The 26,146-nt window shown below is 41.3% G+C and overlaps 1 protein-coding gene and 1 non-coding gene across 10 annotated transcripts in view; one reads left to right on the top strand and one right to left on the bottom strand.

Moving 5' to 3' along the window:
• ANKS1A (ankyrin repeat and sterile alpha motif domain containing 1A) overlaps nucleotides 1-26,146 on the bottom strand; it is a 194,096-nt gene that overhangs the window by 163,903 nt on the left and 4,047 nt on the right. The gene's annotated exons all lie outside the window — the stretch shown is intronic.
• LOC123633680 lies at nucleotides 15,472-15,578 on the top strand. The gene has a single exon (XR_006733706.1). It is a non-coding gene; the product is annotated as a U6 spliceosomal RNA (small nuclear RNA).

The raw sequence follows: 26,146 nt of genomic DNA, 5'->3' as shown, positions 1-26,146 counted from the left end.
AAGATTTTCTTGAAATAGCAGGAGCCATCCATTTGGAATCCAAAAGCCCCTACGTCACTCGTTGCCAAACCACATAAAGAAAGAGCAGTACTGCAGGGGAAATATGAAACTCAAACTAAACAAGTTACCCCCAAAGAATGTCTTCTTCAGAAAGGGTTAAGGCATGAAAAAAACAGGAAAACACATTTGCAGAAGCTTTTTAGAAGGCAGCTATGCTCACCACTGTAGAGGCTTTTTGGAGTAGAGAATGTGTAGAAATCTTCAAATTATAAGGATTATAGTGGGTCCTGAGGGCTGTAAGATTCAGGTCTCTGGGACCTATCAGTGTGTGATAACTAGAAACCTGAAGATAGCTGAAAGAAAAGCTAAAGGACAAATGTATTTACAAATCAGACCCTGACCAGCTTCCATCAGACTTTATAGACCTGGCTGGCTGGTTTATATTAACATCCATAAATACAAGCGAAAAGAAAAATACACATGCATGCACACACACACACACACACACACACACACACACACACACATCCCTCTATTCTATGCCAAGTACAATAGATGCTGGGAGGCCATGGGGCCAAGCCAACATTGCCAGTGTATTCAATGTCAACACAGTTTGTTTTTTTTGAAAGTTCCTCTCAATTTCTGACGCCCCTCCCTCTGCAAGAGGACTTGGGCCATCAGAAAAAAGTGCAGACATCCCTCGAACAGCTTGCAGCTCTTTCGGTATGCAGCAGTGAGGGCGGTGGGGAGAGGTACCAACGGGGGAGGAGCAGCACAGAGCCCGATACTGGGCACAACACATGCACTTGAATAAGGATCAAAGAGTGGACCCATCTTCCTCTCTCCATCTGAATTCAGGAATCCTTCCTTCTGGTCTCAGAGGAGGAAAGGCACTTCTCTTCTCAGGCTCTATCTCCCCTAGAATGTGCTCACTCAATTACATCTATGATGTAACTTGATGGACCTCAGTTTAAAACTATATAAATTAGGGCAAGCACGGTGGCTCACGCCTTAATCCCAGCCTTTGGAAAGCCAAGGCGAGAAGATCGCTTCAGGCCAGGAGTTTGAGACCAGCCTGGGCAACACAGTGAGATCCCCGTCTCTACAAAATGCACAAAAAATTAGCCAGGCGTGGTGGTACATACCTACAATCTAAGCTACTCAGGAGGCTGAGGCAGGAGGATCACTTGAGCCCACGAGTTTGAGGCTGCAGTGAGCTATAGTCACACCACTGCACCCCAGCCTGAACGACAGAGTAAGAACCCTGTCTCTGAGGAAAAAAAAAATGCCAAAACTATATAAATTAGTAGAGCCATCTGAGCTTGGGCAAGATGCTTAAATTCTAAGCTTCTGTTTCCTCATCTGTAAAAGGGGGTTTGACTACCTACTTCCCAGGATTGCTATGCAGAGTAAATAAGATAGAATAGACAATATGCTTCTCCCAGTACCTGGCACACAGTAAGCATTCAATATGTGATAACTATTAACATTACTCCAGAAATCTTCAATTTCTCCCTTGCCATCAAGTTCTTGCATTGCCTTCAGATATGGTCAGAACAGATCTCTCAACGGAGGCAAAAAGCTTCACTGGCCCCATTACCCCTCCAGCTACCATCCTATTTCAGTGCTTCCCAACTGCCACATTTTTCTGAAGTCAGTCTTCTACTCAACGCCCTGACCACAGACTCACTACCCATTCACACCGCACAGCCCCTTGAGGCAACTACTGGCTCTCCCCACCTTAGTGGCACCTACTGGCTCTCCCCACCTTAGTGGCACAGGTTTTCAAAGGTCAGGGACGCACTCAACCACCAAACCCAACTTCTGTTTTCATTTTCTTTGATCTCGGAAGCACGTGACAAGGCTGACCAACCTTTCTCTTGACCACTGTATCATGGTCTTCCTAGACTCCTTCTTCAGCTCTTGTGGTTCTTCCTGTGGTAGCTTCTCTGGTTTTGCCCCTGGGATGAGGAAATGCTCAGGGCTCAGCACTCTGGACCCTCCTTCTCTGCACAAGCCTACTCACAGGGGACACAGTCACCCTCACAGTGGAACCTACCTCAGCTTCCATTAGGACAAATCACAGAGCTACGGGGGCTTTCATGTTGTGTGGAGGAAGTCTTCATCCTATGAGGACAAATTTGACTTCTGGAAAATTGCTGAACTGCAAAGCCAGGTGTGCTGATGGAGGTGGAAAGGCAATGTTTACGATTAAAACAATGTGAGAAAACAACTGCTTGAACTATCAGGTTTACAAAATGTCTAAATTTTTCATGACATTTCCAGCCCTAATGTGGTATTTAGCAATGTAGACCCTGAAGCCAGACTGAATCCTCACTCATCCATTCACTAGCTCTATGACCTCAGACATGTTACTCTTTTGCCTCAGTTTCCTCATCTGTAAAATGGGGATAATAGTACCAATGTATACGGCTTCGTGAGGATTCAGTGAGTTATACGTAAAGCACCAGCATAGTGCTTAACATATAGTAAGTGTGCAATTTTAGTTGCTGTTGCCCCCTATTTACTCCTGTATTCGGAGTCTCAGTCAAAAGAGCATGTCAATTAAGATGTCCCAAAACAGACAACGGGGAATAATCCACACTGGAAACACTGAGGAACAATGCTTTCAATCATCCGCATATAACAACCTGGAGGAGGGTATCAATTTATTCAGAACATTTAGATTCATTCTGAGTCTTCACAAACCTTTAATGCCCTTACATTTGTTTATCCAAAAAAGTTCCTGATTCTTTTACTGGCCAAAAGTTACTATCAACACTGAAACTGCACATTTGAATAGACAGAACCCCTTGCAAAAAGAACCTCAATATTCTATGGTTCATGCTGTTATAAACTCCAAATAACAGTTGTTTGGATAAATAAGTCATTATCTATACCATCTTTTGACCAGAAAGCTTCAAGTTATACTAAGGCTTTTTGCGAATATAAGTCACCACATACCTATGTTAAAAAATTTTTTTGGCTGGGCATGGTAGCTCACACCTGTAAATTCCAGCAATTTGGGAGGCTGAGACAGGAGCCTCACTTGAGGCCAGGAGTTCGAGACCAACCTGAGCAATAGCAAGACCCCATTCCCACAGAAAATTAAAAAAAAAAAAAAAATTAGCCAGGTATGGCGGTGCATGCCTATAGTCCCAGCTACTCGGGAGGCTGAGGAAGGAGGATCACTTGAGCCCAGGAGTTTGAATTACAGTGACCTATGATGATGGCACTGCACTCCAGCCCAGGTGGCAGAGCAAGACCCTGTCTGTAAAAAAAAAAAAAAATTTCTTTTTTTAGAGACAGGGTCTCACTCTGGCTCCATCAAAGCTCACCATAACCTCCAACTCCTAGGCTCAAGCAATCCTCCTGCATCAGCCTCCTGAGTAGCTGGGACAACAGGAGGCAGGGACTACGATGCCTTATTTTTTGTAGAGACAGGGTCTTGCTATGTTGCCTAGGCTGGCCTCAAACTTCTGACCTCAAGGGATCCTCCTGCCTTAGCCTCCCAAAGTGCTGGGATTATAGGTGTGAGCCACCATATCCAGCCCAAATTTGTTTTAATAATAAAAATTTTAGGCCGGGCGTGGTGGCTCATGCCTGTAATCCTAACACTTGGGAGGCCAAGGCAGGTGGATTGTTTGAGCTCAGGAGTTCGAGACCAGCCTGAGCAAGACTGAAACCCCATCTCTACTAAAAAAATAGAAAGAAATTAGTTGGACAACTAAAAATATATAGAAAAAATTAGCCGGGCATGGTGGCGCATGCCTGTAGTCCCAGCTACTTGGGAGGCTGAGGCAGTAGGATTGCTTGAGCCCAGGAGTTTGAGGTTGTTGTGAGCTAGGCTGACGCCACGGTACTCTAGCCTGGGCAACAGAGTGAGACTCTGTCTCAAAAAAAAAAAAAAAAAGAAAGAAAGAAAGTCTTGACATAGACTATCTTTTGGATACATTGTGTAAATTTTCTGTACCAATCAGAGATCCAGGTGGCCTAGGAGTCATAATTAATTTTATTTTTAACTTTTGGACAAACTAAGAAATGAAGCTATAAAAATAGATGTTTCTCAGCTCTCTCCACCCCAAAGTTCCAATGCTTGCTGTGTTTGTCCATAATCCCTACCTGCCTACATGACAGTCTCGTTTTGTGCGAATAAGTATTGCAATTGCACAATATAAGACCATAGCTGGCACCTTCCCAGCAGAAAGAATTAATCCCTTTAACGATCAGTTTCAAAGTATAATTGCACAGCTCCCTAGAGAAAAGGCAGTAAGGCCCTGAGACAGCAGCTATGGGCAGAGAACTAGTCAGCCAACAAGTCCTCAGCAAGGCAGTGAGCATAGGAGAAAAACAGTACGTGCCAAACAGACCCAGGTGTGGAGCCCAACTCTGACACATCAGCTGAATGACTCTGAGCACTTTACATAATTCCTAAATGGCTACATTAGCACCTAACCTGGAGGAGTTGAGGCTGACTTCAGTAAGAATGTATATAAAGAGTCAAATGTAATGCCTCACATAAGGGAGGCTAAATGAATGGCATTTTTCATTCCAAATACTTTGGTACATCTTTAAAAACTGCCCTAATTAGGAGACAGGGAAACACTAGTTTAAAGTCTTGGCTCATGACAAAACAGGCTAGCAGACCCAGTCATCAATAAATCAATAGGAATTTGATTAGGAACTCTTAAAAAACAAAACAAACAAAAAACCACCTACTCTAATATCTTCAAGCAGGTGGAGAAAGGAAACACATTCTACCAAGCAATGGAGCTATGACTGTGGCCAAGAAAAAGACCTTCCCTACTTTCAAGGAGCTCGCAGTCTAGAAGTAGGTAGAAACAAGCAAACAGAATTACAATACAGCACAATAAATGCAACGGCAGGAGTTATAGAATAGGCTTTGGGAGTAATTAGGAAGGGCCCTCACAAGCAGAATCAGGAAGACTTCCTGCAGGAAGTGACATACAAAAATGATAATAGCTGATTAACAGTTGCCAAGAAAACTACTATGTGCAAAGAATATACTAAGTGCATTTGTGGATTACCTCCTTTAATTCTCAGAACACTGTAAGACAGCTACTATCATTACTGCCATTTTAATGGTGAAACAAAGAGGCTAAGAAACTTCCCCAAGGCCATATGGCTAGCAAGTGGCAGCGCTGGGATTTGAATCCACACAGCCTGACTCCAGAGACTAGGTGCTTAGCTATCACCTACTGCCTTTTTCAAGATGAGGCCAGATGCTGTCAAAAATCAGAGCATTGGAAGTTTTGTAGTCACAGAGGCATGTGCAGAGGTCTAGATGCAAGGCAGAGTGGGCCCAGGTTCAGAATTGCAAATCGCAGCTCTGCAGGGACAGAGAGGGCACTTAATATTTGTTGAATTAAGTAATGATAAAGCATCCGGTGCAAAGCTAACAGCACTGAAGAAAGAGGAGTGAGCCAGACTGCAAAAGCCTCAAAGACACAGTAAGGAGTCTGGACTCAAGGCAAGCCACCATCCTGAAAAGGTGCTCCAAGTCAATATTTAATTTTCTCTTAGAAACAAGTCTCCTGGAGGAACCTTCACATGGGACTAATTTCGAACTTTTTGAACTAGAAACCCTACAACTTACCAACCATAATGACACTTATTCAGGATCAAGTTTTTAAAAGTATATACACAGCTCAAAACATAACAGTAACCAGTCAAATTCACATTCAATATGCTATATGTTAGTTACATGGTGTTCTATAAAATAAAAAAATTTCATGCTTGCAAATTCCAAATCAGTAGGCAACTGAATATTTTTAATGAGACTATAGAATTCAGAAAACAGATTTAGTGGCCATGTTTAAGGAGATCTGGAGACAGCATGCTAAATGTGATGGCTTTTTATGAAACTGATCCTGAGATACCTTTTGCTGACTTCTTTTCCTCATCATAATTTTCTACATAGAATCCACACAAGTGCATTAGGGATGAACTTGTTGACAGCCATTTATTAATAACAGCCCTGTAGCTTCACTTCCTATGACAGTAACAAAGCTAACATTTAATAAGCACATACCATGTGCCAGAAGCAGCTGGAAACATCTTCATGTGGATTATCTCCTTTGATCCTCACAATGACTGCATGGGGTAGATACTATTATTATCCCCATTTTGGAAGTGAGAAAACTGTAGCTAAGGAACTTACTCCTAAGCAGGGCTGGCATGTGAACCCAGACCAGCTGGTTCAGGAACCCATATTTCTACCACGACACACAACTTCTCCAAAGTCACACCTGCTTTCAAAAGGGAATCACCAATCCAGATCTGCATGGAATTCTACACCCTTTGGTTTTCACACCTTACAAAGTTTCAATGCTTTGACTTCAATGATGGCTAAACTCAGTTTCTAGAAGGAACAAGTAGGGGCTAGTCCTAGGGATACAGCAGACAGGGCAGAATGAGGAACAGGAAAAATATTTCTAGAGTGAGCCTGAGGCAAAAAAAAAACAAACAAAAAACTGAGGAGGGAGAAGCAAGGCTCTTTAGGAAGAGGCTGTGTATGTGCTACCAGGTGGGAGGAGGGCGGTTGGCAACAAGAGACAGCCTCTTCCTCTCTCCAGGGACTGTACAGTCCCGGAGATCTGGAAGTTGCTTATCCACCCTACCCACAGCCCCACCCTCTCAAGCTGTCGTGACCCTGGCCAGAACAGAAACACCTACATTTCCCCTAGCGGGGCAGCTGCGGTTGGTCAGAGAGGTGAGGCCCATCTGGGCCAGAGAAGAGGCCAACGAGCAAAGAGGGAATACAGAGCAGTCAGTAGCCGATTCTATAGGGGCGGGGTGTCCCTTCCTCTCTTCCCAGTTGCAAGAAAGCAAAGAACCTCTACTCAAAAAGATCTTTTCCCACATCACACCATCGGATATTTTGATTAGTCTGACAGACAGAGTAAGACAGGGCAGAATACCACTTCATTTGCACTTTAATGTGAATTCTCTTACAAAAACTGGTTTGCTAACACCAAGTTGGATCTAGCTACACAATAGTTACAGGAATTTTGATAGGTAATTTAGAACACTGAGAGGTACTGGAGCTTGGCTGGCTTTGAAGAGAAGAGGTCACCAACACGAAACGTGCCAAAGAAAACTGATGTCTAACTGCATCTCCAGTCAAACCTGCCTCTCCACAAACCACACAGGAAGAGCCTCTCCGCTCAGCCAAGGGCCTGCGCCCATTTCTCCTTTGGTAGCTCAGCCTGGGGCAGAGGGAAAGGTCCTTAAAGTCAGCCTCCTTCTTCTCCCCCAGTTCCTCCCCTGGGAGAGTACACAGACCCCATGGAGGCCTGCAAAGGGTGCTGGGAGAGGGTTTAGTGGTGTACCACATAAAGGAAGAGGCAGGAGTGTTTTATGTTGCCCCCAAAAGAAAATGCCCGGCTGGGCATGGTGGCTCATGCCTGTATCCCTAGCACTCAGGGAGGCCAAGGCAGGAGGATCATTTCAGGTCAGGAGTTTAAGACCAGCCCAAGCAAGAGTGAGACCCTGTCTTTACAAAAAATAGAAAAATTAGCTGGGCATGGTGGTGCATGCCTGCAGTCCTAGCTACTTGGGAGGCTGAGGCAGAAGGATCGCTTGAGCCCAGGAGTTTGAGGTTGCTGTGAGCGAGGCTGACGCCATGGCACTCTAGCCTGGGCAACAGAGTGAGACTCTGTCTCAAAAAAGAAAAAAAAAAGAAGAAGAGGAAGAAAAAGAAGCAGCAGCAGCAGCCCATTAGAAGGATCTGTGTTTTTAACTGTAAAAGGGAGAGTCCCTCCCCCAAATATTAGCCATTCTACCCTATTGCACCATGTAAGGTAGGATGACTACAAGGTAGAACATTAATGAGGGACAACCACATTAAGGCACACTGCTGCTCCCATAGAGAACAAGGGGCAGTGTTTGTTGACAGGAGGTGCTCAATAAATGCTGAGTGAAAGACCAAGATCGAGTATGCTAAATAACTTACGGAAATTTCCCAAAACTCTGTAGTCCGATAATGTGGTATTTTTGTCCTTATTTTTATGTAATACAATTCCCAGCTGAACTATTAACACACAGAACTACAAACCCTACACAGATGGGACTATGAACATTCTGAAATTTTTATTTTTAAGTTACATGAGACAGAGCATATTCCAGTGGCAAAAGCAAGACTTTTACAAGAGACCAAATGAGGGAAAATCTCTTTAAAATGAGACATCTGGCAAACCTGGTAATTCAGTTTCTCTTTGTTGATGAAAATTTCTTGGACCTATGTTCATCTTTGAATCATTCTTCTTAAAATAGAGGCTTTACAGAGAGCATTTTGTCTACTTTTTCTTCCATAGCAGGCTCCATTGAGAACACAGAGGAAGCAGCAGTCTCAATCTAAAGTAATTTCATTTTCACATTAACGAACATTCTAACCCCAGTTCAGCCATATTTGTTGAGGAGTGCACTGGGATTGGGACTTTGGTCTCAGCCTTTCACAAATCTCCATCCAGACTTTCCTCAGTGTGTTAACGGATAAGATGCAGACAACATGCCTCTTTACCCCCAAATTCTTCAGAAGCTTTTCACTGGCTACAAGGAAAACCGCTCTGATCTGGAACCAAATACCTTCTCTGAGAAGATGGGAACAGAGAGAGCCAGCTCTGCCGTAAACTAACAGTGAACCTCAAACAACAGAGTGACTCAGAGATCAGGGCTTCAAGAACAGGCTGGTCCACCTCAAAATGAAAACACAATGAGTCTTTTTTTCACTTCTCTGTTACGTTTTCATCAATCAAGCTGAAGGAGAGGAAGAAAAGCCTCTGGAAATCCTGGGAATATAAAAATTCAACTGTAACTTGTTAGCAAAAAAAGACTACGTAGGCCTGAAACTCCAAGATGTTAACAAATACAGGTCTATGCTTATAGGCAGTGTGTCTACATTTTTTCCCTATAGCTGCAGTACAAATTACGGGGATTCCTTCACTCACCAGGTATCTGAGTACCCAACTGAGCTCACGTGCTACATGGGGCAGGGATACAGAGTAAGCAAAGCAGACAGACACGGCCTCAGCCCTGATGGAATTTACAGTCCCGTGAGGTAGACAGATCTAAAATGACCCTAGAAATAAATATGTATGAAGAGCTAGCTAATACTTTCCACTACAAACAGTATCTTCTACTTACATGATACCCTAATATCCTATTTTAGAATAAAATATAACCTCATTTTACAGCTGAAAAAAAGATACATGAAACAATTTGCCAAAGGTCGTACAATAAATCACCTCAGTTCAGCAAGGCCTCGAAAGTCCACGTTCTTTCACCACATCAGGTAGCCGTGCCCTCTCACCGCTGCTCCCAGAAGCCCTCCCCAGGAAGAAACAACGCTCCCATGGGCCTCCCCCCAGACTCAGAGCCTGTGTCCGGTGAACACTGTCTTGGGTGTCCATAGTACAACGTTAATGCTCTTCTCACTTTGCTCATGGGGAAATTTTCCTTCTAAAGTTCTTCAGAAACTGAAGAGTCAATGACACAGGGAGCCCATGGGCCTTTTTTTTTTTTTTTTTTAAACAAAATAAACCTAAAATGGTTACTGGGCCCTGTAGGATTTTTTTTTTCCCCATGCATCCCCCCCTGGCCCTATAGAATTTTAAGATGCACAAGAAAATGCACTAACATTTTACCTTAACTCTGTTTCCCCTACCCTGGTCAACTCAGTACTGACCAACAGAATTTTCAAAACTGTCTCTTCCTCACTCTTAGAAATATCTTACTCACTACCTTCCAAACCAATTTAAAAATACATTGAATAGTGTCTTCATGAAAACACCATATAAATCAAATTATGATGACTTCTCCTAGGCTCACTATGGTAATTTACTAAATGATGAATATTTTTATTGGGCAAACTATGAGTCCGTCATTAACACTATTTAAATTCTGATGTTTTTAATTATCTGATATTAATTTTTTATTTTTCATAAAGTAGCCCAATCTAGGAATCATTTGTATGAATTTTTTAAATGTCTGCATAAACTTCTTTGGGTAGATGCCATGCTTCTTGGTTGATTAGGTTTAGATTCAAAAACTATTTCATTGATAATTTCCTAACTAGTGAATAGTTGGGGGATCAAAACACTATGGCATCCACTCAGCCATTATAATGAAGTGTAACCCTAAACAAGTCTGTTCATCTCTCTGTGACTACTTATTTGTATTGTGGGCACCTGAGTAGCCTTTCTCCATATCACAGGGACGGTGAGGCTAAATGAGACTAAAGAGGTAAATGCAAAAGGTACTATTTAAAGTCAAAATATTTGATCATCTCTCTGTACCTGGCTCCTAGGAAAGGGCCTAACACAAAGCAGAAACGCAGTAAACATTTGAAGAAAGGATGAAGCTCCCCTCTGCAGAGGCTGACGGCTCTCATAAAATACAGATACAGAAACCTAGCCTTAAGAAACCAAATGGTGGGTCAGGTTAACCACAATAAAAACAGGCAATGCACACACAGCCCGCAGGGCCACAGTAAAAAGTTACATCTACCACCAAACACAGTACCACCTATCACTGCATGCCATAGAGATACACAAAAGCAGCTCAGACGTCGCTCAAAATCCATTTTGGTTCTCAATCAATCTAAAATGTGTCATTTTCTTTTCAATGATTCTCTAACCAAGATATCAAAGTATTCCTGCTACTAGTACACCCCTTTTTAAACCTAAAATCAACTTTGTGCTAGAATAAAGTTCTATCAATAAATGTCTACTAACATCCTTACTATCTGTTGGGTGAGAAATTTTCAGTTATTTCAATCTCTACAGTACTCTTAAATAAAACATGTTGCCAATTCCTTCTCCGAGGTGAAAAGGCCTCTCATCCCCACAATGTGCTGTCCCACCCCTGGGGGCAGGCCACCCAGTCTCAGGGTCTAGAGCCCCAACTCCCTGAAGACCCCAGATTCCCAAAACGCCTGGGGTCAGGGAAAAGCCACAGGAGCTGCTCTGGGGTTGAGGTTGGCTAGTGAAAGAGAATAGGGCTGAGGACCACCAATCCCCTCCAAGGTGCCGCTAGGGAGGAGAACCTAGAGTTGGTGTTTTAACATAAGATAACCAGAGTAGGCAAGTGATGAGGATGAGTTTACACAGATATCAGTGAAAACTGCTGACAGGGATGCTAATTAGAAATGCTGGAGAACCAAAAAATTAATAAACAAGAATTGTGAAAGTTTGATTTGGCCACATATAAATTAATACTATAGTTATTTATATGAACTGTTTACCTAATTACCATGCAGCACAATAACGATCGTGCACATCACTGAAGGTGTCAAATTATGAGTGTTTGATTTCATCACAACACTGAACTGAGGTCACACATGCTCATCTTCCATAAATTGTTGTTCAGATAGCATTGTTGTTTACTAACAACTTAAAGGTGAAACAAACAGCCCCAGGTAAGTAAGAACTTGTGTTGCTTCAAAAACATTAACATCCCTGAGCACAACCTGAAAACTAGAATAGCAGGCGCTCATGGTGGCTCAGAGCTCTATATAGAGATTTCAGGGGCAACAAATGTATCCTGTAGTTTTATTACACATGACTGTAGCTACACTGCCATTGCTCTTCTATTCATTTGAATAAGGATTCTCTGCCCCACATACCACCATCCTTCATTTGAAACTGTCAAGGATTTATAGTAACAGGAAATTTGGAGTTGCGTAGGCAGATAACTAAATTGTGGCTGGCTGGAGAGAAAAGCTTCCTCTCGGCATACAGGGTGTAGTTTGGGTTTTGTAATGACCATTCAGGGTTAGGACTCCAGACATTGCCAATCACAAAGCAATAGGAGCTTGTTTTGCCTTTCCTAGAAGTTTTCAGTCGTACGCACAGTCCTTGAGCTTGGCAAGGAGACGTCCTCACAGCCAAGGGCCAGGACTCTCAGCCTGAGTGAGGAGGCCCTAGGCACCGAGGTAATCGCCCTGCCAGTTTAAAGATTTCCCCACTGTTAGTTACCCTGTGCACACAGAAGGAGCTCATTTCAGCAGAGCACAGGCCAAAGCAAAGGCAGGGATAACTTTAAACTTTATCAAACCCTTCAAATCCAAACTATACTCCATTTCACAAAAAGTGTCAATCTGGCTTTCTGCACACTTGTCAGTAAATAAATAACCACATAAATCCTGAAAGGAGTTAAGAAAGGTTTGCCTTTTCTTCTTTCCATATCACTAGCTCCCACTCAGTTCAGGGGTCATAGGTCTTCTCTGCAGGAACACTCATTTGGAGATTTAGCTTTCACCATGATAAACAAAAGGAAACTAAAACAAACCAAAAGACTGACTTATGGGCCTACTCAAAAAAAAAAAAAATTATCATACGACTCAGGCCTTCATCTACAAACTCCTATGCACACCAAAATAAGTAATGGGGTCGTTCTAAAGCAAATACTACCCTTCCACTAAGGAAGGGAAAAAGTATTGTATTTTGGTTATGAATTACAAAAGTCCAGTCCTTCCACAAAACCCCACTCTCCCTTTCACACTGTAATACCGTATTCAGATGCAGAGTTATAGGAGAGATCAACCTCACAACTGCAATCAACAGTCACCAACTCCTGTGGATTCCACCTCCTGAATATCTGTCAAATTTGGCTTGTCTTATAACCCACTGGTACCACCTCCCCTGGGTCCCTGTATCATCTTGTACTCCCAGTCAATCTCAACCCCTCTGATCCATTTCCCAAAAATCTGAAGTGATCTTCCTAAATTGCAAATCCATCATTAGTGTAAAATCCAACTCCTTAACATAGGCACTTCCCTCCTACACACCAGGCAGCTACTGCAGTTCTCTCAGTGTGCCGTGCTCTCCAGACATCCATTCTTTGCAGATACTGCACCCTCTCTCCAGCCTAGAACAACTCTCTCTTTCCCTCTTCTTTGTCTGTACAACTCCTATTAGCTCTCATACTCCGCTAAGACCTCATCTCTTCTAGGAGGAACATTTCCCTCATTGCCTCTCTCATGCTCCAGCATCCCTCTGTTTCATAGCACTCATCACACTACCATCTACCTCCTCCATCAGAAAATTGGAAGGCTGGGATTGAAATGTCTTTTCTCTCTATAACTCCACTGGCCAGCACATAATCTGGCACAAACAAGGCACTCACTAAACCAAGAAACTGCCATTGTCCTACAGTTTCAAATGAACACAACTCCCCCTACCTCCCAAGACAGTTATGCTAAAATCTTCTGACCATTTAAATGCACGATTGGAAGGTAATTGCTGGTCTTTGACCATGTAAACTACGGATGAGTCTAAGATGACTTTCCATTAATGATAATGATAAGTATGGCAAATGTCAGACATAGCACGGTGTAATAGAAAAAACATCGACCCTGGAGTCCATGAGATGGGATTGAGTTTAGATAATTTACATAAGCCTAGGTCTGTGGTTTTATGGCAGAATTTATTTAAGTCTGAGAATGTGTCTAGTGTAGTATTTGACACATCCAGACCCTGCCCTGCTCTGACCCCACTGTACTGCATGAACCTGAGTGTACAGTGGAAAAAAAAGGAACATGTTCCCAGTCAATAATCTATGGCGATAGAGGTGGGCCCTCAAGGAGGGCACTTTTGGCTGGGAGGTGACACAAAAGAGCCTTCTGGGGCATTGGGAATGTTATCCTTGTGATGATTACACAGATGTATATGTAGTTAAAAATACAGTGACCTGTACACTTAATATCTATGCGCTCAACTGTATATAAATTATACTTCGATAATTGTTTTTACTAATAAAAGAAACACACTCCCCCTGTGATAGAAGACAGCCCAAAAGACAAGGCTCTGAAGTCAAAGTATGTTTGTAGACCTAAAGCAATGATTCTGCCCTGGGATCACAGTGTTATTGTAAAGGGTGAGCAAATGCACGTGTAAACCCAGTATTGGCAGTAAGCAGAATAAATGTCTCATAGAATAATGTATTACAATGTCCCAAAGGTACAGAGAAGCTACCATATTTAATAAAACACAAATTTATTTCAGGGAGTTACTGACTTCATAATCACTGTCGTAATGTATTTTCTCAATTAACAAATACTCAAAGCACACCTGTTGGGACTGAAACAATTTTTTTAATTGTTTGAATCGTCTCCCTCTTTCTCTGAAGCCTAGAGATAGTCTTAAAACTACCAAGCCAGCATCCAATCCCACAACAATCTGGTACCAGCCAACCCTACCAACCTCACCTCCACTGACTCCTGCTGGATGGCGGCTTTATTCTCTGCTGGGCAAACAGGTCTTTCCCATTTTAGCTCCTCTGCCTTGGCCTCTGCTGTCCCCCACCCTCCTCCACACCAATCTTCTATCAGCTATCTAAATCTCTGGGTTTCTTCAAAGGCAGGGCCCCATTTCCTAAGAGTGTAAGTGGTGGAGGGGAGGGGTGTCCAGACCACTCTACCCCATTACCATCTCCTCCTCCGAACTCCTTGAGCACTGGCCATGTATACCTATGGCTAAATGGCTGAGTACCTAAAAGGAGGCTAGACTTCCTCTGTATAAATATTAATAATATTAGCAACTGACATTACTATCTTCCAGCCACTGCTCTAAGTACTTTATATCCACTACCTCATTTAATCCTCACACAACCTTATATGAGAAGTTCTATTAATAGATGAGAGAACTAAAGCAAAGAAATTAAAGTTGTTTATATTTCCCAACTGGTAGGTGGCAAAGACAAGATCTGAGCCCAGGCAGTTTGACTCCAGAGCCATTATCCAATAGGGCCTTTGCTTATTTACTTTTTATTTTGAACTAATATTAGGCTTACAGAAGAGTTGCAAAGATAGCACAAAGAATTCCCATACCTCTTTCACCCAGCTTCCTCTTATTTTTTTTTTTTGAGACAGAGTCTCACTCTGTCACCTGGACTACAGTGCCGTGGCATCAGCCTATCTCACAGCAACCTCAAACTCCTGGGCTCAAGCAATCCTCCTGCCTCAGCCTCCTGGGCAGCTGACACTACAGGCATGTGCCACCACACCCAGCTAATTTTTTGTATTTTTTTTTAGTAGAGACGGGATCTCGCTCTTGCTGAGGCTGGTTTCAAACTCCTGAGCTCAAGCGATCCTCCCACCTCAGCCTCCCAGAGTGTTAGGATTATATAGGCGTGAGCCACCGCGCCTGGCCTCCTCCTATGTTAACATCTTATAGAACCATGGTATAGCTAACTCTTGAACAACCAGGTTTGAACTGCGTGGGTCCAGTTATACGTAGATTTTTTTTCCAACCAAACATAGATCAAAAATACAGTATTTGCAGGATGTGAAACCTTCACAAGCAGAAGGTTGACTTTTTGTACATGTGGGTACGTCAGAGCCGACTTCTGCACTTGAGTATGCGCAGATTTGGTACACGCAGGGGTCCTGCAACCAATCCCCCACATCCACTGAGAGGTATGACTGCACATTGATCAAAACTTAAGAAATTAGTGCTCACTTTAGCAGCACATGTACTAAAATTAGAACGATACAGAGAAGATTAACATAGCTCCTGTGCAAGGATAACATGCAAATTCATGAAGCGTTTCCACAGTTAAAGAAAAAAAGAAAGAAAGAAATTAACACTGGTACAATATTCTTAACTATAGACTTAGTTGAGATTTCTCCAGTTTTCACACTCACATCCTTTTTCTGTTCCAGCATCCTACACTGCATTTAGTTGTCATGTCTCTTTAGTCCTCAGTCTGTGACAGTTTCTCAGTCTTTCCTTATCTTTCACAGCCTTGACACTTTTAAAGAGTACTACTCAGGTATCTTGTAGAACAGCAGTCCCCAACCTTTTTGGCACTAGGGGCTGGTTTCATGGAAGACAATTTTCCCATGGACTAGGGATGTGGGGTGTGAGGCTGGTGCGGAGCTCAGGTGATACGTGGCCCATTTCCTAAGGAGTAATGGCTGAGGCCCAGGAGCTGGGGACCCCAGTTGTATAATGTCCTTCAATTTGAGTTTATCTGTTTTCTCATGATTACACTGAGGTTATGGATTTTGGGGGAAGAACACAGAGGTGAAGGGTTCTTCTCATCACATGGTATCACGGAGTACGTGATATCAACATGACTAATCATTGGTGATATTAACCTTAATCGCCTGATGCAAGTAGTGTCTAGCACGTTTTCCACTATAAAGTTACTATCTTTCTGTCTAGCCCACACTTAGGAGGGGAACTAAATTCCATCTCCTGGAGAGGGGACTACCAAAGAATATGTAGACATGGGCTGAAACCACCATAGTAATTAGTAATTATTTTAGAGGAGACACTTTGAGGCCATGCAAATATTCTGTTTCTCCTTAAGCTTTCACTCACTAATTTTATTCTTCACTGGCAGCTTGCCTACAGCAATTATTACTGTGGTATGCTAATGGCGATTTTCTATTCCCTCATTCTTTCTACTTTTATTAATTGGAATTCCTCTATAAGAAAGAGCTATCTGTTCTCCCCTATTTATTTACTTAGTCAATTGTATTGCGAACTCATAGATATTTATTTTATTCTTTGGTTTATACTCCCATATTACTACTATTTATTTTGTTTAAATTGTTCCAGCTTTGGTTATTGAGAGTTCTTTCAGGTTAGCTTCTGTGACTCTTTGACATGTCCCTCTTTTTCACTTTCCCTGCTCCAATCCTGGAATCAACCAAGGAGCTAATAGGGCCATTTTTGCTCCAATCAAGCCAATTTCTGAGGACAGTTGTCAAGTTTTGTGTTCCTAAGTATCTCCTACAGTGCTACAGATAACATATAGTGATTAGGCACTAATCAGTATTTGCTGATGAAAGCGCTGGAGGCAGAAAGAGCAACTGCCCACTCACACTCACACAGATGAGAGGAGGAGACAAACCTCCTCTTCGTCCGACCTACCCTCTGGCCAAAGTATATAAAAGACCTCCCACGTGTGCTGGCACATAGTAAGAGGACAGTAATCAGTATTTCCTTTCCCGAGTCTGACTGCAGCTGCTTTAAAGACGTGCTGATGGACCTTCCTCAAGCCCCTGCCAGGAAATGCCCTTTTTTTTTTTCAATGGATGGGAAAACTGAGATGCAGGAAAAGTAAAAACTATTCCCAAGATCATAGAGGTAGAGGGCGGCTGAGGTAGGACTAGGGGGAGACCCCCGAGGGCACTGCTCTCCCCTGCTCTTCTCCAAAGCACTCCAAGAGAGGAAGGTTCCTGGAGACAACTTTTCCTCACGGGGTGGGAACCTGCGGCCTTAAGGTGAAATGTGGCCTTCCTGGCCCTTACGTGCACCCTTTTGACTGAGTCCAAATTTTACAGAATAACTCCTTTATTAAAAGGGGTGCAGCAGACAAAGATGAAGCTTTTCTTGCCTCCTTTGGTGCTTAAAAAAGAATAATCTTGAAATCAGAAGGCCACAGGTCCCCCACCCCTCAAAAAGATGCATGTATTTCCAGACCCCAGGGACCTAGACAGGCCTAGACTAAGCTAAAATAGTATGACAAAAACAAATTTAAGGCTTAACTTAAGGATTTCATCCAGTTATCTACACATCGAATAAAAGGCTAAAATTAAAATCAATGAAGGAGGGAGAGATAAGATTTTGTTCCATTCAAATCCAGATGGCCACACGAAGCCAAAGACCAATGAATGAGGTTAACATAATGCGAATTACAACCAAAACAATGTCAAAAAGCAGTCAGTTAAGCCTACAGATGTCAAACTTTCACAAGGCCCAGTAGCTGGTAACGAGGAAAATTGATGCCAGCAAGATTCACCATCTGATGACTCCAATAACCTCATTATTTCATCACTAAAAGAAAATCAGATAATTTTTGAGCAACAGAAGTGTAAAAAATAATAATTTTTAAAAATTATAGGAGTGCCAATAACAGTGGTTATTATGATTATTAGATAATACAGTCAGCCCTCCATATCCATGAGTTATGCACATCTGTGGATTCAACCAACTGTGGATCAAAAATATTGGGGGGGAGAAAAGGAATAGTTGTATCTGTATTTAACATGTACAAACTCTTCTTCTCTTTATTCCCTATACAATACAGTATATTTACATAGCATTTACATTATATTTAGGTATTATAAGTAATCTAGAGATGATTTAAAGTACATGGAAGAAAGTACATAGGTTACATGCAAATACTATGTCATTTTATGAAATATATCAGGGACTTGAGCATCCTGGGATTTTGGTCTCTTTGAGAGGGATCCTAGGATCAATCCCCCAAGGATATAAAGGATGACTGCATTTACATTTTTTCAAAGACCCAGACTTGTGGCCCAAACTCACAGCTGATTCAATTCATCAAAAAATGTTTTCCTACATGATGATTTGACTGATAAAGAGATGTGGAGGGGCTGGGTGCAGTGGCTCACGCCTGTAATCCTAGCACACTTTGGGAGGCCGAGGCAGAAGGATCGCTTGAGCAACGCGAGCCTGAGCAAGAGAGAGACTCCGTATCTATAAAAAATAAAAAAATTAGCCAGGCAAGGTGGTGTTTGCCTGTAGTCCCAGCAACTTGGGAGGCTGAGGCAGGAGGATCGCTTGAGCCCAGGAGTTTGAAGCAGTGAGCAATGATGAAGCCACTGCACTCTACCCAGGAGACAGAGCAAGACCTTGTCTGGGGGGTGGGGGGGGGAAGACAGCTCTATTAATTTGGCTAACAAAACATAATTAGTAAAAGTACTTGATCCTGATTTCTTTTACATTCTTTCTTTAAAAAACTTAAAGTGAAGCAATAAGTCCTGGGTCATTTACTTAAAAACCTTTTTGAAAGTCTGCTCTGGGCCTGCTAAAGATGGGGAAAGGGACTGCTGATTAGCGACTAGCAAGAAAGCTATTCCCCAGCTGGGTCTTAAACATACAATTATGGAGATAGCAATAGATTAAAAAGTAACAAATCTGGAATCTCTGCCAATTTCAACATATGAGGTATTTTCATTCATAGGTAAAAAGTAATAGAGCTATTCTATTACTGCTAAGTATATGGGACCCATAGGTATTTCTGGAGCTACTTAGCTAGAATACTATCTTTTCCTTATACTTCTACCGTCAGAGACTCAGACATCTTTCTGGTAGCCATGATCTCTGCATAAAATAGACCTACAGGCCCTAACAACAGAAAACCTCAGTCCTGGGCAAGTCACTTATGTCTTTGAATCTGGTAGGTAAAATGGGCACTAATACCTGTATGGAAGAATTGGGAAGATTAAAGCCCCAAGGATTATGGAAAGTAACATTTCCCATCCCACAATCCCAGGCTTCAAGCTAGCATCAACAATCATTTGAACCAGCCAGATAATACTCTCTGACAATCATTTTATGGACAAACCAATTATTATTTTGGAAAGCAAAATTTGGTTGTTAAACTATAATGAGGGAGGGGAGAGAACCGTGAAAAAGCAGAGTTGTAGCAGTCATTGGAAATAACTTCAAATATACAGGCTTCTGGCTTCCTGCCAACTGTTAAGGTTCGCTTCCCTTGCACACACTCCGGCCCTGGTAATGCACCTGGCAGTCCACATGTCCACAACAAATCTTTATCATTCGGAACTGCGGGGAGAGGGAGCTGAATTTTCTCACAGGCAAAATTCATGAATGCAGGAACGTGCTTGAGAGAAAGATGAGAATTTTCTAAAAGAAAAGTCGGAAAAAAAGCAATGTGGGAGGCTTTTTCCTCTTCGTGAACTGCAGGGCATTACCCTACATTCTCTAAACTAATATATCATTTGGCATAAGTTTAAAAACATTCCCTTCAACTAACCTTCCTATATTCCAGGGAAATTGCCAATGATTTTTAAAAAATAATAATAAGCCTACCTCACTTTATGCAGTCAAAATGTTCAAAAAGGATTTTGTGTTACATTCTTGGGTAAAAGGAAGAACTCCCACTTACATAATAACTAAGAGCAAGGACTCCATGGCCAGTCTTCCTGGGTTCAAAACCAAGCTCTGTCACTTACTAGCTCACTACTCGAGCCAGCTGCTTGATCTCTCTGTGCTTCAGCTTCCTATCAGTAAAATGGCAATACCACAGTGCCTTCCCCAAAGAATTGCCATGAGGACAAAATGAGTTAATATTTGTTAAGTGCTTAGGCTGGGCGCGGTGGCTCACGCCTGTAATCCTAGCACTCTGGGAGGCCGAGGCGGGTGGATCGCTCAAGGTCAGGAGTTCGAGACCAGCCTGAGCAAGAGTGAGACCCCGTCTCTACTAAAAATAGAAAGAAATTATCTGGCCAACTAAAAATATATATAGAAAAAAATTAGCCGGGCATGGTGGCACATGCCTGTAGTCCCAGCTACTCGGGAGGCTGAGGCAGGAGGATCGCTTGAGCCCAGGAGTTTGAGGTTGCTGTGAGCTAGGCTGACGCCACGGCACTCACTCTAGCCCGGGCAACAAAGTGAGACTCTGTCTCAAAAAAAAAAAAAAAAAATTTGTTAAGTGCTTAGAACAGAGTATGGCACAAAGTAACTGCTATAAAAGCAACTATTATATTAAAATAAATAAATCCCTAATTAATCTTTTCAATAAAATTTTACCTAAACATATGGCAAGTGATGGCTTAAATCTCATCCAAAGAGACTCAGTTCTCCAAGCAGTCATACGCAGCGCTGTACAAGCAACAGTTTGGGAGTCACAGACTCCTCTGCGTGGCCCTAGGCTAGTCACTTTAACCACTCTCCAAACTTTTGCTTCTTCATCAGTAAAATGGGAATAACAACAATTATCCAGCAGGTAAAGTGAGAAAAACAGATGTAAGGTTCTTGGCCCAAAGTATTAAGCACTCAACAAGTGACACTACCCCTTGATGACAAAGACACATGTACACACCCACCTATTAATACAACACAGGCAGTAGCAATAGCTCTGAGCTGTTGTGAGTTAACTACCTCAAATACTACAGCATGGGCCGGGCTTTGCATTGCAGTTCTATCTCGGCTGTAGGGCAACCTGAAGAAGCAAGAGTCAGGTGGCTGGATCCAAAGAGGGCAAAAGTCAATGCACAGACTTCATGAGGCCGAATCAGAGGATGAGTGGTGAGCGTGACACGGATAGTTACAAAGCCCAGACTAGGGCTCCTTCCCAGGCCCATCAAAGAGTTAAAGATCTAAAAACAAACACCAGAAAGTCTAAGAATCTTCCAGTGACTCAGGTAAACATCCCTGAACTGATCTGCTGTGTAATCTTTTCCGGCCATCATACTTCTTATAAGTAGGTCTCAACTACAATTTCAAAGGAAAAATAACTTGAGAAATGGATTGTGTTTAAGGGAAACTGAAAAGAAAATGACAAAAAATGCTTATCTGAGGGAAAGGAAAACAAACTCAACAGGTTGGTTCATGTGGACAAATGACTGTGGTGCAGGCAGACCTCCCCTTCAGAAGGATTTGTCTAAGATTAAAGTACCACTTCCAAATATACTAGTTTGTGTTTCCTAAAAATTAGATGCCTCAAATAACAATATCACTTTTTCTACCTTTTCACAGGTAAGAATAGTCTCTCCAATTTTTTTAAATAAAGTATGCTCCTTAAAAAAATTAACACTCCTAAGATTTTAAACTTTCTCTACAACTGGAAGGAACTGTAATTAGGAAATCTGACTTTACACATTGCAAAGCTGAGAGTCACAATATCCACAAAAGAAAAAATGGTAATAAAAAATATACTTTCTTAATCCTAGTAAGGACAAGCACTTAATAATTCCTTCCAAATATAAAATTAATGCTATTAATCCAATATCAATGAATGCTCAACAAATGCTGACTATTGGCAGTATTTTTTTTTTTTTGAGCCAGAGTCTCACTCTGTCACCTGAGCTAGAGTGCAATAGCGTCATCATAGCTCACTGCAACCTCCAACTCCTGGGCTCAAGCAATCCTCCTGCCTCAGCCTCTCAACTAGCTGGGACTATAGGTGCATGCCAACATGCATGGCTAATTTTTTCTATTTTTGGTAGAGATGAGGTCTCGCTCCTGCTCAGGCTGGTCTTGAACTCCAAATCTCAAGTGATCCTCCCGCCTGGGCCTTCCTGGCAGTATTATTAATGGGACATACATTTGGAGCTGCTTTCCCAGTCACAGTAAAGGCCCTGACTAATCTCCCCACATCATGTTTCTAGTCACCACTGGTAGGGATAAGCGCAGTGTGTAGCCATGACAAAGGATGGACCTCATCACATGGAGGGAGAGACATGCCTCCGCCTCAGTCTTCCAAGAACTGTATGTTTGAAATTTCTCATAATAAAAGTTAGAACAACAACAACAGAAAGCTATTTCATTGTGCTTGGAGCATACTGCATATATTTGTATTACTAATAGCCCTCTTCTTAACATCTTGCCCCTGAAAAAGAACCAGTGAGGCCCTAAGTTGACCATTAAAAACCCTGTGCTTGCACAAAGGTAACTTTCTGAAAATAAGCAGCATTTAGTGGCCATAGATCAGTATATTACATCCCAATCAGAAGAACCCAGGATTGTAAGGGGCCTCAAAACTATGAGTCCTCAAATTCAACTGCACATATGTGACTTTGCAATGGTTGAATATTCAAAGTACCCCAATACCCTATTGAGTATATAAAACGTTGCAAGCATGAATGTGCACAAGACCTGTCTACAAGGATGTTCATCACAAAGCTATTCCAATAGCAGAAACTAAAAACAAACACATGTCCCATGGCAGGAAAGGGATTAATTATAATTCATCTACACTATGTATACTACTTATCCACTTAAAATGAGGTTGAGGAGGATAAAAAATGATAGGAAAATGTACACAATATATTAAGTGAAAGTTTGAGACAAAGTATATAAGGAACAATGTCATTTCTGTTAAAAAAAAGAAAAAAAGAAAGTTTGCACAGAAAAAAGACTAAGTATGTACACTAAAACTACAATAATTCATTTCTTTAGGTGGTGGAATTATAAATGATTTTATTTTCTTCTTTGTGTATTTATGTGTCTTGCAATTTTTCTACAATACAGAGGTTTATAATCCCTTATTCATAGTTCAGAAATCCAAAAAGCTCTGAAAATATATTCTCATAAATTAGTGGCAAACTTGTTTAGCTGCAAAACCTGATCCCAACTGATGTGAAGCTGCTTCATATTTATCCCATTTAGTGTGAATATTTACAGGTTTCACCAAAGACACATACTGTGACGGGGTGTTGCCAGAATCCCACTGGGAGCTCAATATCACTCTCCAACAACCCAAAAATTCTGGATTTCAAAATATCTCTGGCCCCAAGGTTTCAAACAAAGGATTGCAGACCTAGATTGGTTTGTAACTTTGTCACTATTAACATTTTTTAGGCTTTTAAAAGTGAGACTCTTCATAATTGAAAAGGTTGGGAGCTTCTACTATAAATTATTATAAATTTTAAAATGGCAACATTAATAAAAAATACATCCTTAACAAACGAGATCATCATTCTCATTCATCAAGGGTGGCAGCACCTGGCTCCCATCAGATGATTCTAGCAGCCAAGGTTTACCAAGCCCTTGGCATGTATAGGCATTATATGCCTTGCATACTGTAGTTCATCTCATGCTGCTTTAGAAGGTAGGTACCAACGCAGGCCCATTACACATATGAAGACACAGAGGCTCAGAGAAGTTACTTAACTTGCCTAAGTCATAGGCAGAACTGGGTCAGAGCTTGACCCTTAGCTGCCGTGCTATACGCTCACCACCTAAGTAAGCCGGCAGGCAGATCTGCTTCCTGGATCACCTCCACCATTTTTAATAGTGGTAATAACATCACAAGCAGATACAACTGACTTGTTTTAAAAATTCTTTTTTGATTTGTAAACCAAACAAACTTGATCTACAAATTACTGAGAAACGATAAATATGAAGCCGTACCATATAATTTCTAGTATTACTACCATTAACTCTAACCACACCAAAGTTATTTGAAGATGTTCTACGAATGAAACATACTATACAATATAATTTTCTATACCACAGAAAAATCTCTCAGTAATCTTTTGGAAATCAGTGTGGGAAACATTTTCTGAGGGCGCGCCAAAAAAGAGACCAAGTTCCTACCCACAGAAGAGCCTGACTTTTCCAAGAACAAACTCCCCACTGTCTACTTTTGGGGTTTCCTTGGTGTCTCTAGACTACAAAACCTAGTAATTTACTTTCCCTACTGAAGACTGAGACAGAAATAGCCAGGACTTCCTTTTCACAAACCAAAATTCACAGCTGTTTGGGGTGAACAAACCAAGGGGGAAATTTTTTCTGGCCAAGGATGCAACTTTCACTGGGACAACAACCTCCTGTGACAAGTGAACATGCTGAAGCAGACTGGATACAAATCAAATTCTTCGGATCACGAAATTGTTTCACTGTTTCCTTGTCTCTAATTTTGTAACTAAGACAGTAAAAACTGAACTTCAATTGAATTCAGAAAAAGGGAAACCACTGACTTATTAAACTCCTATAAATTATCTTTTACTATAAGTAAATGTCCTACTCAGTTTAAGATTAGGCACATTCTAGATTTTTAGATACAAAGTAACCACCACAGAAGTCATTTCCAGGCATGTCACCTTTTTTTGTTTCATTTTGTTTTTTAACAGGGGAACCATATTCTGCTTTAGAGAAAGCAAAAATGTACGTACACCAATTCCAAACTAAAGGAACAGGGCTACTAGCCCAACAAAATCATACTTAAAAGGATTATTTTAAGAAGTTCTTGAAAAACTCTTTTTAATTAATTAAGGTATTTTAGTGGAAGACCCAGAAAACTGTTATTCTAGTATAGAGTTATATTTTGGTTTTGTTTTTGCATACTCTTAAAAGAGCAGGAACTTAGATCAGACAAGTCCATGAGATCCTGTTTCCAGGCCCTTCCATTCTACAATCCTTATATGGTCAATGTTGCTCTCTTCCTTAGGATGTTAAAGTCATTTTGCTCAAAACAGACACTGTCAAAAGAAACCTGGCACAGTAGAGGGCAAAAGTAAAAGGGTCAGCATGAGGAAAAGCTGTCATGCCATTATAATCTCCAAGCTACAGATCCATTCTGGGAGTGAATAAAGGATCATTTCAGTAGAACAGTTATGCTAACCACTCAAAAAAAAAAAAAAAAAGTCTAGTTGGGCATGGTGGCTTGAGCCTATAGTCTCAGTTACTTGGAAGCCTGAGGCAGGAGGATCACTGGAGCCCAAGAGTCTGAGGCCAGCCTGGGCAACATAGCAAGACCCTTTGTCTAAAAACAAAAATTGTCATATCTTCTGATTTGGGAGAACCTGTTATTGTCCTCAAAATGAGGTCCATTTTTCAAAAACTCTCCTTCTTCATTCCTTATTTCAGAACGTTTTCACATCTTGGGAAATTCATGTCTGTTTGGGGACAGTCTTCTTTTTCTTTTTTCTTTTCACAAAATGGCAGAGTAAAAACTAGCCTATAGCCACATTTATGGCTACTGTCTATAAATTTTCAGATTTCTCCAGCAAGCTTCCCTGACTTCCTCTTTTCTTATTCATTCTTCTCATTCTTGAGAAATTAAGTATAGAATGTTCCTAAACCATGACACAATCTCCTCCACAGCTGTGATCTTTGGTTTAGTTTCTCTGTGTTTCTGAATCCTAAGGAGTTCACTTTACCTTTTATGCACATACATCAGTATTTAGTCCAAAATTCAATATATAGTTTTAAGCTATTACATAATCAGTTTTCTTTTAACATTTCCTTTTCTTGGATCTTTTGGCCTTTTATTGATAGAATTCACTTTTAATCCAAATCTTACTGGATTCTCACACAGAAGTTGCATCCCTAGAAATCAGTAGTTTCACTCTAACTCTAAATAGCAAACTCTATCATATGAGAGTTTGGGTACCTGCTTTGAGTCCAAGGCTAAAAAATACCATAAGTTAGGAAGTTTAATACAGTGCCTATGCCAAGCTCCTAAGCTATAGACTCAAGACATGCATCCATTAAACAACTAGAAAATGAGACAGTACAATCCATGCAACCCAGAATCTCTGTAAGACTAGACATTTTGGATAACTACACTTTCTAGATAATCTATTGCTTATCCTTTTAAATAACAAAAATATTTGAATCATTTTGGACAGAAAACTAGAACATTTATACTTTTTCCTACTTTCATTAACAAGCCA

The sequence above is a fragment of the Lemur catta genome, chromosome 2 (genome assembly GCF_020740605.2).
Source record: "Lemur catta isolate mLemCat1 chromosome 2, mLemCat1.pri, whole genome shotgun sequence".
Taxonomy (NCBI): Eukaryota; Metazoa; Chordata; class Mammalia; order Primates; family Lemuridae; genus Lemur; species Lemur catta.
Note: the sequence above shows the minus strand (reverse complement) of the source record. Positions and strands in the feature narration are given on the sequence as shown.